This window comes from Kogia breviceps, chromosome 17 (assembly GCF_026419965.1).
Source record: "Kogia breviceps isolate mKogBre1 chromosome 17, mKogBre1 haplotype 1, whole genome shotgun sequence".
NCBI classification, from domain to species: domain Eukaryota; kingdom Metazoa; phylum Chordata; class Mammalia; order Artiodactyla; family Physeteridae; genus Kogia; species Kogia breviceps.
The window spans coordinates 52,001,899-52,016,296 of NC_081326.1; positions in this window are offsets into that span (position 1 = coordinate 52,001,899).

Sequence of the window (14,398 nt, forward strand, 5' to 3'; positions counted from 1 at the left end):
AGGCCAAGCCAGACAACCATTAAAAATTAAGAACTAGTAATTCCTATAGCTGCTTCACATTCCAGTTCCTGAATGTCTCCTCTCCTTACACGTTATTCAGCTGGTTATTCAGCTGGTCAGTCCCAGACCAGAATTTCCCAAATATCTAAAAGTCCCACTCCACAGTGACTTTGTGTATATGCTTCTCTCCTGACCTGAACTGTGGTGGTGATGGTGAAGTACTGCATATATTCTCTATTGGGCAGAAAGTTTAAAGAACCGAGAGACAAAGGTTATGACTACATCTTAGAACCTCCTGCTATGGGTGACTTGAAGTCCAGGGTTAGTGCTGTAGTCCTTGGAACCTCCAACTCTCCCTGGAGAGCTGTGTTTGTCTTTTAAGCAAACTAGAGAGAAAGGCCAAGAGAGAGATTAGAATTAAGGAACATTAGCGTTGGCACGCAACTTACCTAGATAAACTGTGGCCTCTATATGGACTTTCATTATCTGGATTTTGAGAAAAGAGATTATATAATTAGTTGCCTAGCTTCCATGCTCAGTTGGGATGGAGTGTCTCTTTATTAAGGCTCTGAAGCTCTGTCCCATCCTGGGTGATTCCAACAACACCTGAGCTTTAAGGATCCCTACTCATATTTCTTCCCAACTTCTCAGTCTCAGAATTGCAAGAGCCTGTTTACTTCCAGCCCAGGCCCACAGTAACATCTGTGGAGCAGGATAATGTAGACACGGATAAGCCATCAGTGAAGTGGGCAGTAAATAAATATGTACAGAGGAGGCACCTGCCATTAGTAGAAAGAAGGAACCCCTTCTCTCCTTGTTCTTGCTTACAATGGAGTCACCAATATGTTTTGAGTTGTTGGGCTTGACAGGGATTTAATGTCATATTTCTGCTTCATAAGCCCTATCTTTGATAAACAAGCCAGAAGCATTGATTGAGAGCTTCCGTTTCCCGGTATCATTTCGAGATATTTACAAAGGTCCACCTGAATTGTGACTGCCATATAGAGGCAGCCTGCATTGAAAGCCCTACTCTATTTTCCCTTCCATTTAAAAAAGCAAAGTTTTAAATGTTAAATAGTACACAATACAGCAGTGTGTACAAATGATAAGTGTATAGTTCAATGAATTATCATAGTATGTTACATAACATCATAAGCATCCCTAAGACTTATCTGTGCTGTCCTCCAGTCTTCCCTCTCTCCTTTCCCAATTGCAATCCCTCTTCTGAGTTCTAACACCTTTATTCTGCCTGCATTTGAACTCTACATAAGTGGAAACATACAGTATATACTCTTACCTTTCTGGATTTCATTTTCTCACAAATATGGTGTTTGTGAAATTTATCTATGTTTGTGTTCATGGCAGAAGTATGGCACACTCCGTCATTATTGATCTACTACATTCTCTCAGACCTACCATTGTAGTGAAATACGGCAGAATTCCACCTGCCTGAAGCCTTTCTTGGTAGCCAGAGCCCCACCCCTTGCATCTGACAGTCAGAAGTCCAGAGAGATAAATTACTCTTTTGTAGATCTCAGTCAATGACTGACAAGAGCTTATGTATGGATAAGCCCTCTCACTCCTTGTGTGGATAACTCTGAGGCATGCATTTTATACTGATTCTTAGAGTTCCTCGGGAGGATTAAGCTCCACCTACTCACAATGTTACTGAAAGTGGAGGTCCAGGCAGGTGCTTGCTGCTCAAAAGCCAGTAGAGAGGCAAGTTGGTGGAAAGGAAAGTTTGCTTGATTTTGGATGCTGGCAACGGGGTGGGGTTGGGGGATGCGGCCGATGCCTGTCCAAAGGCCAACTCCTCCCGACTGACAATCAGGGCACAAGAGATTTTATAGGCAGATGGAGGGGGCTACATGCAGAAACAGCACAGTCAACTCTGACTGTCATCTTGAAATTGATCATGTGGTGCTCTGACCAGGGTCATCTTGATTGTTTTAAGTACAGTTAATCTTCAATTCCAGGGTTGGTTTGTTCCCATTTCTTTGAGGCCACTTCTCAGAATTGTGTCAGCTTATGTCATGGCTACAGTCTGGTCATCATGTAGTTAACTTCTTCCGCCAGGTGGGGGTTTCAGTGTCTGCAAGACACCTCACAGGATACCACTCAGAATGTTATCTATAGCCCTTGAGAAGGAACTAAAGGTCCTTGACTATGTTTACTGACTAAACTTTTATTATTTAGTCTTGTTGGACTGTTTTCCTTTGTTTCTCTGTTTTCTCATTTCTCTGATTAAACTTACTCTTTGGCTAAAGTCTTGCCACAGACAAAATGCAGGCCAAGGACATGGGGGGCAAGAACCATAGGGCCCTGCTCTGTTACAACAATGGTAACTGGCTTTCTAAAGTACCATTTTATTGGTTAAATTCCCTTCCCTGTGTCATTTCCCCACTCCTCCAGTAATGTTTCCTGGATTCACCTTCCAGATAAATGAATTGGACCTGAATCCTCATCTCAGGGTCTGGTTCTGGAAACTTGATCTAATAGCAAGTAGTTTGATCATCTTTATTGCTCTGTATTGTTATATGAATATATATTAATTACTTATATGTTATGTCAATGGACATTTTGGTTGTTTCCAAATGTGGCTGTTGTTAATAATATTGATATGGACACAAGCCTCTTAGATAGCCTCATCCACCAAAGGGCAGAAAGCAGAAGCAAGAAGAACTACAATCCTGCAGCCTGTGGAACAAAAACCACATTCACAGAAAGATAGACAAGATGAAAAGGCAGAGGGCTATGTACCAGATGAAGGAACAAGATAAAACCCCAGAAAAACAACTAAATGAAGTGGAGATAGGCAACCTTCCAGAAAAAGAATTCAGAATAATGATAGTGAAGATGATCCAGGACCTCAGAAAAACAATGGAGGCAAAGATCGAGAAGATGCAAGAAACATTTAACAAAGACCTAGAAGAATTAAAGAACAAACAAACAGAGATGAACAATACAATAACTGAAATGAAAACTACACTAGAAGGAATGAATAATAGAATAACAGAGGAAGAAGAACGGATAAGTGACCTGGAAGAGAGAATGATGGAATTCACTGCTGCGGAACAGAATAAAGAAAAAAGAATGAAAGGAAATGAAGACAGCCTAAGACACCTCTGGGACAACATTAAATGCAACAACATTCGCATTATAGGGGCCCCAGAAGGAGAAGAGAGAGAGAAAGGACCAGAGAAAATATTTGAAGAGATTATAGTCAAAAACTTCCCTAACATGGGAAAGGAAAGAGCCACCCAAGTCCAGGAAGCGTAGCAAGTCCCATACAGGATAAACCTAAGGAGAAACATGCTGAGACACATAGTACTCAAATTGGCAAAAATTAAAGACCAAGAAAAATTATTGAAAGCAGCAAGGGAAAAATGACAACCTACAAGGGAACTCCCATAAGGTTAACAGCTGATTTCTCAGCAGAAACTACTAGCCAGAGGGGAGTGGCATGATATACTTAAAGTGATGAAAGGGAAGAACCTACAACCTAAACCTGCAATCTAAACCTACAACCTAAACCTACAAGTCTAGGTTTATTAGACTCCTAGAAATAGAATGCATTGCATACCATACAGGGCCACACGGGAAGTACCAGAGTTGGTCAGGAGTCAGGGGGAGCAGGAGTGGTTTAAGATTGGCAATGTTGAATAATTTCAGTGGGCTGTGGGGTACAGAGAGTGTCTCTGGTTGTCTGATACCTGGTCATGGAGTTTATTAGAGCAGGTGGATAGTGGTCCAGAGTGTGAGAGTCTGATAAATGAGGTGCTTGGGGTTACAGTTTTTAAACTAATGTTCTTTTTCTGTTCCTAGGTTCAATTCAGGATACCATATTAGATTTGTTGTTACGTCTCCTAAGGCACCTACAATCTGACAGTATTTCTTGGTCTTTTCTTGTCTTTCTCGACCTTGACAATTTCAAAGAGTACTTTGTAGAAGGAGCACTGACAGAAGAGTCCTTTGTTTATCTCTAGTAATTGGCTCGCCCTGGGAGGGGCAGTCCCTCTAAGGTTAGCAAGACACCAAAATGTCAAAGCATCAAAAGAATGGAATAAAAAACCATAATTAATACATTTTTCATAATTGGTCTGAAGGAGTCTCAATTTAGATTTGGAATTAGTGACCATGTTTTTCATTTTGAAAAAAAGTCTTCTCTGATTTCAGAATACTCTGTTTTCATGATTTACTCATTTGGGTACCTCCCGTATCTTTTTAATAAGCTGGAGATTTTAAATATTGTCTTATTCTTGCTGCAGTGTTGTTTCATAAGAGTTTACTTTTGTTCTCCCATCATTGTTTTATTTAAACAATTGAGTCTTTCCATATGATTGGTGTCTTCTTTTCACCTCCATTTTCCTATCCATACAGAAAGTTGTTTGCTTAGTCCTGGAGATGAGGATGACTTCTATTCCGGGTTTTGAGGGTCTTATCCAAATCTTTCCTTCACAGATAGAGGGAAAATTAAAATGTTTATAGTGAATATATTTTTATTTTTTCGGATTTCAAAGTCAGTAGCCTATTGGCTATGGCCCGCAGATGAATTTACTTGTGACAGTTTGCATTTCTTTCCAATCATTTTCTACAAGCCTGTATTTTTTTCCTAGGACTTTATTGCTGGGAAATTTCCTATATTATTTAAAGGAAAATATGGTTCTTATGTAAAAGCTCATGGAATTATTAAAATTACAGTACTATGTGCCATGTTAAGTTGGGTTCCACAGATGCAGAGTGTGAGGTGGTGAGTGCTGGAGAGTGAGTTATATCACTGAGATTGTCCTGCTGTGAGGAAGGAAGGCTGGAATTTTGTACTCCCGTGTCAGTCGTTGTCTGTGGGTTTCCCATAGGGGTGGGAGGTATAACTCTCTGGGTGAGTCTGCTTCCACTTAATCTAGAAACAGAAGTCAATTTAAAAAGCATTAATAGGAAAAACAACAGCTGTTATAAATAGTGCTTCATATGCCTTTTAAGTATTGTATAACCTGTCCTGAGACTGAAAGGACTTGGGAATATGAGAAACTTTAGTAACACATCCGTTCAAAATTCAAATACAAATTTCAGTTCCATTCAGTTTTGCAGCAATACTTTAGCGCTCAATGATCAACTCTGTTCCGGGTTTGGTGGAGGATCAACATAAAGAAAGCCCTCAGGGCTTCCCTGGTGGCGCAGTGGTTGAGAATCCGCCTGCCAATGCAGGGGACACGGGTTTGTGCCCCGGTCCGGGAAGATCCCACATGCCGCGGAGCGTCTGGGCCCGTGAGCCATGGCCGCTGAGCCTGTGCGTCCGGAGCCTGTGTTCTTCAACGGGAGAGGCCACGACAGTGTGAGGCCCGCATACCGAAAAAAAAAAAAAAAAAAAAGAAAGCCCTCAGATTGTTTTTCCAAAGAGAAAAAGCAGATGGCCAACAGGCACATGAAGAGATGCTCAACATCACTAATCATCAGGGAAATGCAAATCAAAACCACAATGAGATATCACCTCACACCTGTCAGAAAGGCTATTATCAAAAAGAACACAAATAACAAATGTTGGTGAGGATGTGGAGAAAAGGGAACCCTAGTTCACTGTTGGGATTGTAAATTGACGCAGCCACTGTGGAAAACAGCATGGAGATTTCTCAAAAAACTAAAAGTAGAACTACCATATGATCCAGCAATTCCACTCCTGTGAGTATACCTGAAAAAACTGGAAACACTAATTTGAAAAGATACATGCACCCCAGTGTTCATTGCAGCACTATTTACAATTGCCAAGACATGGAAGCAACCTAAGGGGCCATCGACAGATGAATGGATAAAGAAGATGTGGTATATATATATATATACACACACATATACACACAATGGAGTACTACTCAGCCATAAAAAAGAATGAAATTTTGCCATTTGCAGCAACATGGATGGACTTGGAGGGCATTATGCTAAGTGAAATAAGTCAGAGAGAGAAAGAGAAATACTGTAAGATATCACTTATATGTGGAATCTGTAAAAAAACAGCAAAAGTGAATATCACAACAAAGAAGCAGACAACAGATATAGAGAACAAAGTGGTGGTTACCAGTGGTGGAAGCAACATAGGGTGAGGGAATGGAAAGGACAAACTATTGGGTGTAAGATAGGCTGAAGGATGTATTGTACAACATGGGGAATATAGCCAACATTTTGTAATAACATTAAATGGAAAGTAGCCTTTAAAAATCGTATAAAAATTTTTTAAAAAACTGGCAAATCAACAAGTAGCCACACAAACATGGTATTTAAAGATATGCAGGTAAATATAATCAGCTGAAAGAAGTGAAAACGGTTGCCTCTCTAGAAGGGGACTGGGAAGAAAGGCGTGGGAAAACTAGTGTTTTCTGTAACGAATTATTTGATCCTTTATGTGCATGTGTACCTTTGATTAAAAAAAAAAAAACTTTAAAAAATACCACGTTGGTGTAGGAATCTGAGTTCCGGGATACAGAATTTGTTTTTCTCTGAAAATCCTTTTGTTAAAGAACTAAATAAAAGGTGTTATTTGTGATTTAAAAAAGAAGAAAGAAAGAAAGCCGTCAGATCCCCTGATCTGGATCTTGCAGACTTCTACTATTTTTAGAATGTCAGTATAACAAATTACCTTTTTATTTTAGGGAGATTTTTGTCTTATGATAACATATCCTGAGTCCTTACACATACAATAAATATCCTTTTGTAGTTAAGCTGTGGTTAATGTCCGTAATTCAAAACATAATCATGATAAAATGTGTTTAGAGTAGAGAAAAATTACTGCCATAAAACATAGAACTGTCGTTCTTTAGGAGAGATGTGAGGTTGTGCTTTAAGAGTCTAATGACCTGAAGTCCTGTCTTAAAATAAGAATCTGATGAAGAAGACTTGGTTATTTTTTTTACCAGGAATCTTAATTTTTTTTCAAATAGACTACAGTAGAGTAGAATTACAGGTGTGGCATTCATGAAAATGGACTGCTCAGATCTCCAGATGCAGGGAGCATGATTGACTGATGGTTTCATCTGCTGCCCCAGAGGAACCAACACTGCCTTTGTGCTGAGGCCACACTTCTCCTCAGCCAATGACAGAGCATGATGAAAATACTATGACAAACCAATCCTTGAAAGATGTTGGACTCTTCCTGTATGTTTTTGGATTAAGAACTCCCCCTTGGCTTGTCTCAGTCTTTCTTAGAACTGTGCTGCTATCTGTGACTCCTACCCTTTCCTTACTTCCCTACCTCCTTCCATGGGAGTCATGGTCTGAAGGTTCCCTCTACCTCCTCCTGCTCCTTTCCCCAGTAAACTTTTTGCATGTATAATCTCATGTTGGTATGTGCTTCTCAGTGGACCTAAACTAACACAAGTTGTTATGAGAGTGGTCCAGGAAAACAGATGGAAGGATGAGGATGTGGGACTAGCTCACTAAGCACTTGGTGGGCAGAGAACATGCCATCCTGAGCAGATCATCCCTGGAAAAGTCTGGCGTCCTGATTGCTCAATATTTCACCAGTGGTAACCTGGTAAACACACCAGGGCAGGGAAATGCCCTTGCATATGTGGTGATTTAGAGATATTTGGGTGGTGGGGTGGAGGCGATGTTTATGAAGCAACACAGCTTCACAACAAAATGAAGATTCGATAGAGTCACAGAGCTCTCGAGACATTTGAATGTTCATCATCTAAGACAGGTCAGTTATGCTGAGTTCAGAGTATTGGATTGGAAACGTGGAACTCTGAAACCTAGGATGGGAGATCTGGGTTGGTACTCCTGAGCATGTTGGCTCTGCAGATCCTCTAGAATCTTCAGGGCTTGAAAAATTTGTCCACCCTTTCTTAGAAGACTCTGCAGAGGCCTCATCCATGTAAGGTAACATGTATATTCTCAAGAACTATTCCTAGTTCCTTTCCTGGCTTCCAGGCTATAAGATAAAAATCTCAGAAAATCCCAGCTGCTGGGCCTGATAAGGGAGAAACAATCATAAGACTTAGCTGTAATGTACAGGCAGAAGTCGGGGGAGTATACTTGGGATTGGATTTCCAGGGTGCTTGCTCAAGGAGCCGGAATGTAAGATAGGAATTCATTAACCTGGTGGTATTTTCTCTGGACAAGGAATTTAGATCCCTGTCAAGGACCATAGGGGATAAGACAAACCCACTGCTGGGGTGGCTCTTAAAAGCTTGGAAGAATTAAGGGCCAATAGTGAGCCCCGAGTATGACATGATTCTGGAAGGAGACCAACAGGCCTCTTGGTGACAATCAACCTTATTAGGCCCTTTTGTCCTGGAATGGCCAGAAGTTTGCCTTTATGGGGATAGATTCATAGTCTCGGTATGAATTTGCCTTTCTTGACTGCAGAGCCTCAGCTAGCACTACTATCTTGGGGCTATGGAACGCTCACGGGGGCACTGAATCCCATACAGCATAACATCTGACCAGCGGATCCACTTCCCAGTGAAGTAGTGGAGTTGGTCCATGTTGTATCACATACTACACAATGCTGAAGCACGTGTCATCACAGAATGCTGGAACAGCCTTCCAAAGGCACAGTTTCAAAGGTAATGCTCTGAGAGAATGTGCTGCCAGCTTTCAGGATATAATACGTGCATCAAACCAGAAACCTCCATCCAGTGCTATGTTTCTAGGAAGAAGAATACATGGGTCCTGGAACAATGGGGTTGAAGCAGGAGTGGCCGTACATGCCACCATTCCCAACGGCCCACTGGGGGCCTTGTGCTGCCTGTCCCCACAACTCCAAACTCTACAGCGTTGGAGGTCTTGGTCCCCAGAGGAGGCTCACTCTTGCCAGGGGACACAGCAAGGGTCCCATTGATTATGTTTCATCTGCTGTCAGGGCACTTTGGACCCTTTGTGCCCAGGGATTAGAGGCAACGAATCACCATCATGTTAATCACCTTCAACGGTTAACAACCGACCAGCGGGAGGAGGATGTAGGGTCCTTTTATACAACAGGACAGGAAGGGATATGCGTGGCGCTCATGATGGACAAGCTGTAACAGTGTGACCTGAGAAAAGTATGATTGCTGAGGGCTCATACCCCTCAGGAAGGAGGTTTTGGGTCACACTACCAGGCAAGCCAGACACACCTCCTGAGATCACAGATGACGGTGCAGGGAATTTAGAATGGAAAGTGGAGGAGGGTGAGGATGAGTACCAGCTGTGGTCTTGTGATTAACCACAGTGATGAAATTCTAGTTCACCCCACTAAATGTCCCCTTTCAAGATGTACCTCAGCGAGAGAGACCCAAAGGAAGTGTAGGGGAGCCGTTCTCGAAACCTTCATGAAGCAGTAGATTTGTAACATGCAAAGGTGGGCCGTGTAGCTATGGAAACATACTGCTGAACTCTCCTGCTGCAGGGAGCATAACTGATTGATAGCCCCTGCTGTTGAGTCTGAATCTACCACTGTGTTTGCACGGAGCCCACGTTTCCTGCTGGCTGTTCCTACTTAGTGACTGTGCATGGCAGGGGGTCTAAAGCAGGTTCCTCCTTGTGAGGTGTGGGAAAGTCATATGGGTGACATATGACATGAAAATATTTTATAGATGTATATACACACATATTTATATATATACGTATATGAAAGAAAAATCTTAGTTTCTGTTGTTTCTTCAATAAGAGTTTTTAAATATTAAGAAACCTCAGTTTCTTGGTTTGGTGATTATGGTGATCATCTTACAATATACAAATTTGATACACAAATATCAAGTCATTACGTTGTACACCTGAAACTAATACATTATATGCCAATTATATCTCAATTAAAAAAAAGAAACCTCAGGAATGTCACAATTAAAATGAACAGAAGGCATGAAAATGAAGAGATACAAATAGCCAGTACATACATGAAATGCATTCTTCTCTCATCATTAAAGAAGTTTTAAAGGAATCTCTCATGATTAAAGGAATTATTAAAATGAGATATCATTTTCTCACTTTCAGATTTGCAAAAATTGGTTGAGTTAACCCAGTGCTTTTAAGGATATTGGGATGAGGGTAAAATCCTGTATCATTTTTGAGAGTTAACTGTTAATCATTAATTATGGGAAGTCTTGGGGAGGACAATTTTTACTATTTATCCGAATTTTAAATGACATTTCATCTAACCCAATAATCCTATGGCTAGGAAGTGTGCATAGTGGCATAAGTAGAAGGACATTGAACTACACCATTGTCTGATAGTAAGAACTTTCTGGGAGCTAATATTTACTGAATGCTTACTTTGTGTCAAAAACTGTTCTAAGCAATTTACATGCATTAGTTTATGGATCCCCATGGCAATCCTATGAGGTAGATAGTTTGTCATTCCATTTTACAGATGAGGAAGTTAAGGCGCAGAGAGGTTAAGTCTCTTGTCCAAGGTCTGGTTAGTGGTGGAAATGAAATTGAACCCAGACAGTCTGGCTCTGGTGTCCATGATCTTAACCACTATCCACATTAGTTCTTTTTTTTTTTTTTTTTTTTTCCCGGTACGTGGGCATCTCGCTGTTGTGGCCTCTCCCGTTGCGGAGCACAGGCTCCGGACGCGCAGGCTCAGCGGCCATGGCTCACGGGCCCAGCCGCTCCGCAGCATGTGGGATCTTCCCGAACCGGGGCACGAACCCGTGTCCCCTGCATCGGCAGGCGGACTTTCAACCGCTGCGCCACCAGGGAAGCCCTCCACATTAGTTCTTGATCAATTGTGACACAGATTCACAATTGCTTAGCCGCAATTTTGAAATTCAGCTCCGATAACTGAAAGCTCTAATTATAACACACTTGATGGAAAATCTGACCTAGCTGAATTCAAATGGCAGCAAAACCTGAAACAAAGTGACATGAAGCTATTTATAGTTGTTATTTATCACATTTAGTGATGTATTAATTAATGTTTCACTGCAGAAATATTATTGTATTTGATTGCAGAGTGTGTCCCATATCCTGCTGGGGGGTTTCATAATATATGGCATATACACTGTATGTGGATGACATAGACACTTAGGAGATAAAATCAATAGTAATGGAAAAACTGGAATGAGCTGAGGAGAGGAAGCCTTGAAGAGGGACTCATGGATTCATAATTTGTAAACTTATATGTATCCATGAGCCTTTCACTGAAAAAGGAAATGTTGTAAAGGGATGGGTTTGGAGGAAGCACGAGTTCAGTTTGGTGTGCCTTTGAGACATCAGCAGAGGCATCAGGTAGGCAGCTGGGTATATTGATGTGGAAGTCCAGGACAGCTCTCTGATGGAGACTGAAATTGGCGTATCAGAAGCAGGATGTGTGAAATGCTGCTGATGTATCAAGTAAGACAGGATTTGACTTAGCCATTTCTAGATTATTGTTAACTTTAGTGAAAGCTGTTTCCATGGAATGTTATTGTTGGAATTCTGGGCTGAGGACTTAGTGGTAGGGAGGAAATGAGATAAAAAATACAGATGACACTTTCAAGAAGTTTGGCTCTTGAGGATGGAGAGAAAAAAGGTGGTAATTGGAGGAGGCTGTGAGGATAGAGGGAAGATTATTGAGGCTTGAGCTTCAGAACACAAGATGGAAAAGGCATAATCAACAGGCAGGTTTTCTGAGTAAATGCAGTGGGGCAGGATCCAGAATGCTAGTGGAGGGGTAGGCCTTAGGAGGAAGAACAGGTGATCTCTTCTTTTCAGAAGGAAGGAGGATGGCACATGTGCAAATTCTGTGTGCATAGGTCTCAACGCTTGGAATCAGGAAGATGAAGAGATCCCATCAGATAGCTTCAAGTTAGTGCCTCAACTTGTGGGGCAAGGGCATGAGATGCCCATGTCGGTTTCATGAGAGAAGAGATTTGTTAATTGTGGTAGATCATTAAAGAGACCAGCAGAACATTGTCATGCAGTTTTGAGAGTCTGTTGAGATGAGAGTTAATGGTTTGTTCTGATACCAAACTGCAGCATTTTCTTCAACAAGACTTTCTCCTAATAAGGCTATTAGGATACAGAAGTAGAAACATCCCCAATGGAGAGAGCTATGCCCCTTCAGCAGACCCTTCCCTGGTTAAGGAAAATTGGCTCTTTGCCCCAAAAAAGTATATTGCCCATTTCTAAATAACTATTGTAGCCAAAGTACTGAAGTAAGTTATAGTGTAGCATTTTAACCAAGTTTGGGCTCAGAGTCAAGTGTTCTTAACTGGATTTCCAGCTCTGCATTTACTTAGCTGGGTGTCCTTGGGCAAATTATTACACCTTCCTGTGCCTCAACTGCCTCATCTTTTAAAATGGGTTAATTGATGGAAAACACTTAGAATACTACTTGCACATAAATACTCGAAAGATGTGAGACCCTGCCCAGGGCCTGATGGATAATAATATGAACGAGTCAGTAAACCAGGCAGTCTGGCTTCAGAGTCTCTCTGAAGTAGTATGCACGACTTCTCAGGGAGCCCACGTGTTAGCTGCCATTTTTTAAATTTATAAATACCATCTAAAGTAATAAGGCTTTTTGAAGTATATGCCCTTATATTTTCTGTTTGTTCACTAAAAGTCAATGAAGAATAAGTACTTCATAAAATATGCTCTGTAAGACTGTTCTGGGTGATTTAGTGAACCGACATGTGTATAATAAGATCCTACTCAGTGTGGTGTTATCGAGAGGGAGAGAGAGAGAAGGGGAAAGAACACTCCCTGGGGTCTGTGTCTTTTCTTATAACAGCACTAATCCCACTCAAGAGAACTCCACCCTCATGATATAATCACCCCTCAAAGTCTCTACCTTCTAATACCATCACATCGGGGGTTAAGATTTCAACATATGAATTTAAGGGGAAGACAGACATTTAGTCTGTAACACTTCTGAATACAATTTCTGAATTTGAAATATTCATCAATAGAATAGCTCATTTAATGGGAAATGGAAAGTACCAAGAATAGTCCTGTATCAGGGTTATCTGCATTCTGTGTTCCTTGTGGCCTTCAGCCTTCCTATTGATTGAGTGGTTTCTTCATTCCTCTTAGATTATTTTTCCTATGTAGGTATTATTTTAGCTCTTACTCTTCCTTCGCTTTTCACTATTTTCCCTAAAGAGTGCTTCCTGCAATTTCTTCTCTGGCCAGCCCCCATTCCCCCCACCCCCACCCCGACCCCATTCTCAGTATTTATACATATTGTTAGTTAATCCCTGGACCTTTTACACCCGATTTGAAGATCTGTTTCCCTGTAAGATAATTGCCTACTTTTCAAATGGTGATGCTGAGTGATAAAACCTTGGTTTCCTAGAATACTCACGGAATGAGTCACTCTGTTCTGCTTACAAAAAAGTCTTCTGTGGTCATCTAGTAAACACTTTGGATATCCCAAACTGTGTGTTTTAATCATTTTTGAAGAAAAAAAAAAATCATTAGTTTACTTTACTTGTAAAAGCATACTGTCAGTATGACACATATGATCTCTACCAGTATTATAAAGATTCTGATTTCTTAGTAATTTCTTACCTTAGTACAATTTTCAAAGCGGAGTATTTCATTAATTTATTTTTTTTAATGTTGATACATTCGTCTCTTGAGAGAAAGTCATTATTCGACTTTGGATCAACACCATATTAATTTTCCTCATCCTTATTTTATTCCATAAATCATGTTTATAATGCAGAGATGTGCTTCTTTAGGATGTGATACTCATTTTGTTGTGTATCAGAAACAATAATTTAAAAGCTACCTTTAGTGCCACAAGAGTAGTGTTATTCATTTAATATCAGTGATTTGAAGCCAATGAAAATATTTTCAATTTAAAAACATTTGGCTTTTAGATTTTGCTACTTTGTGCTTAATTTCAGTCATGCCTCTCTCCACTCACCCTCCTCCTTTCCCCCAAAAGACGAGGATTAGAACCCCAGTTTGTATTCAAAGCTATTGAGGAACAGTGTTTCATCTGACTACTTGGTGCCTTGCCCAGTATGTGGCAAGACTCCATAGATCATGAAAATGAACATTATCATTAATGTCTCAACACCAATAATTTGAAGGAAGAACAACCCTTAATTTAAAAATAAGAGTGAATCAGCACTAAAGATTTTGCTGCTGCCAGCGTTCTCGTACATCAGAATACTTTTAATATAATATTTTAAAACTCTAAGTTATTATTTTCAGAAGAAATGATAAAGAAAAGGAAGTAAAAAGGAAAGAACATTTATGAAGTTATTATAGGGTAAACATGGGTGAAATTTGAGTATTTCGCCATTTCAAAAATTGATATGGATATAATAAAATGAATATTCTTTTAGCAACTATACTTACTATTATGGACATAAATGAAATTGTTTTCTGGTGACTGCCTTAATCACCATAAGGGTAATTTACTGAGTTTCTATTGCATGTAGCTCTCTCCTACATGTTATACTTAGAGAAGTATGTAGGTTTTGATTATTAT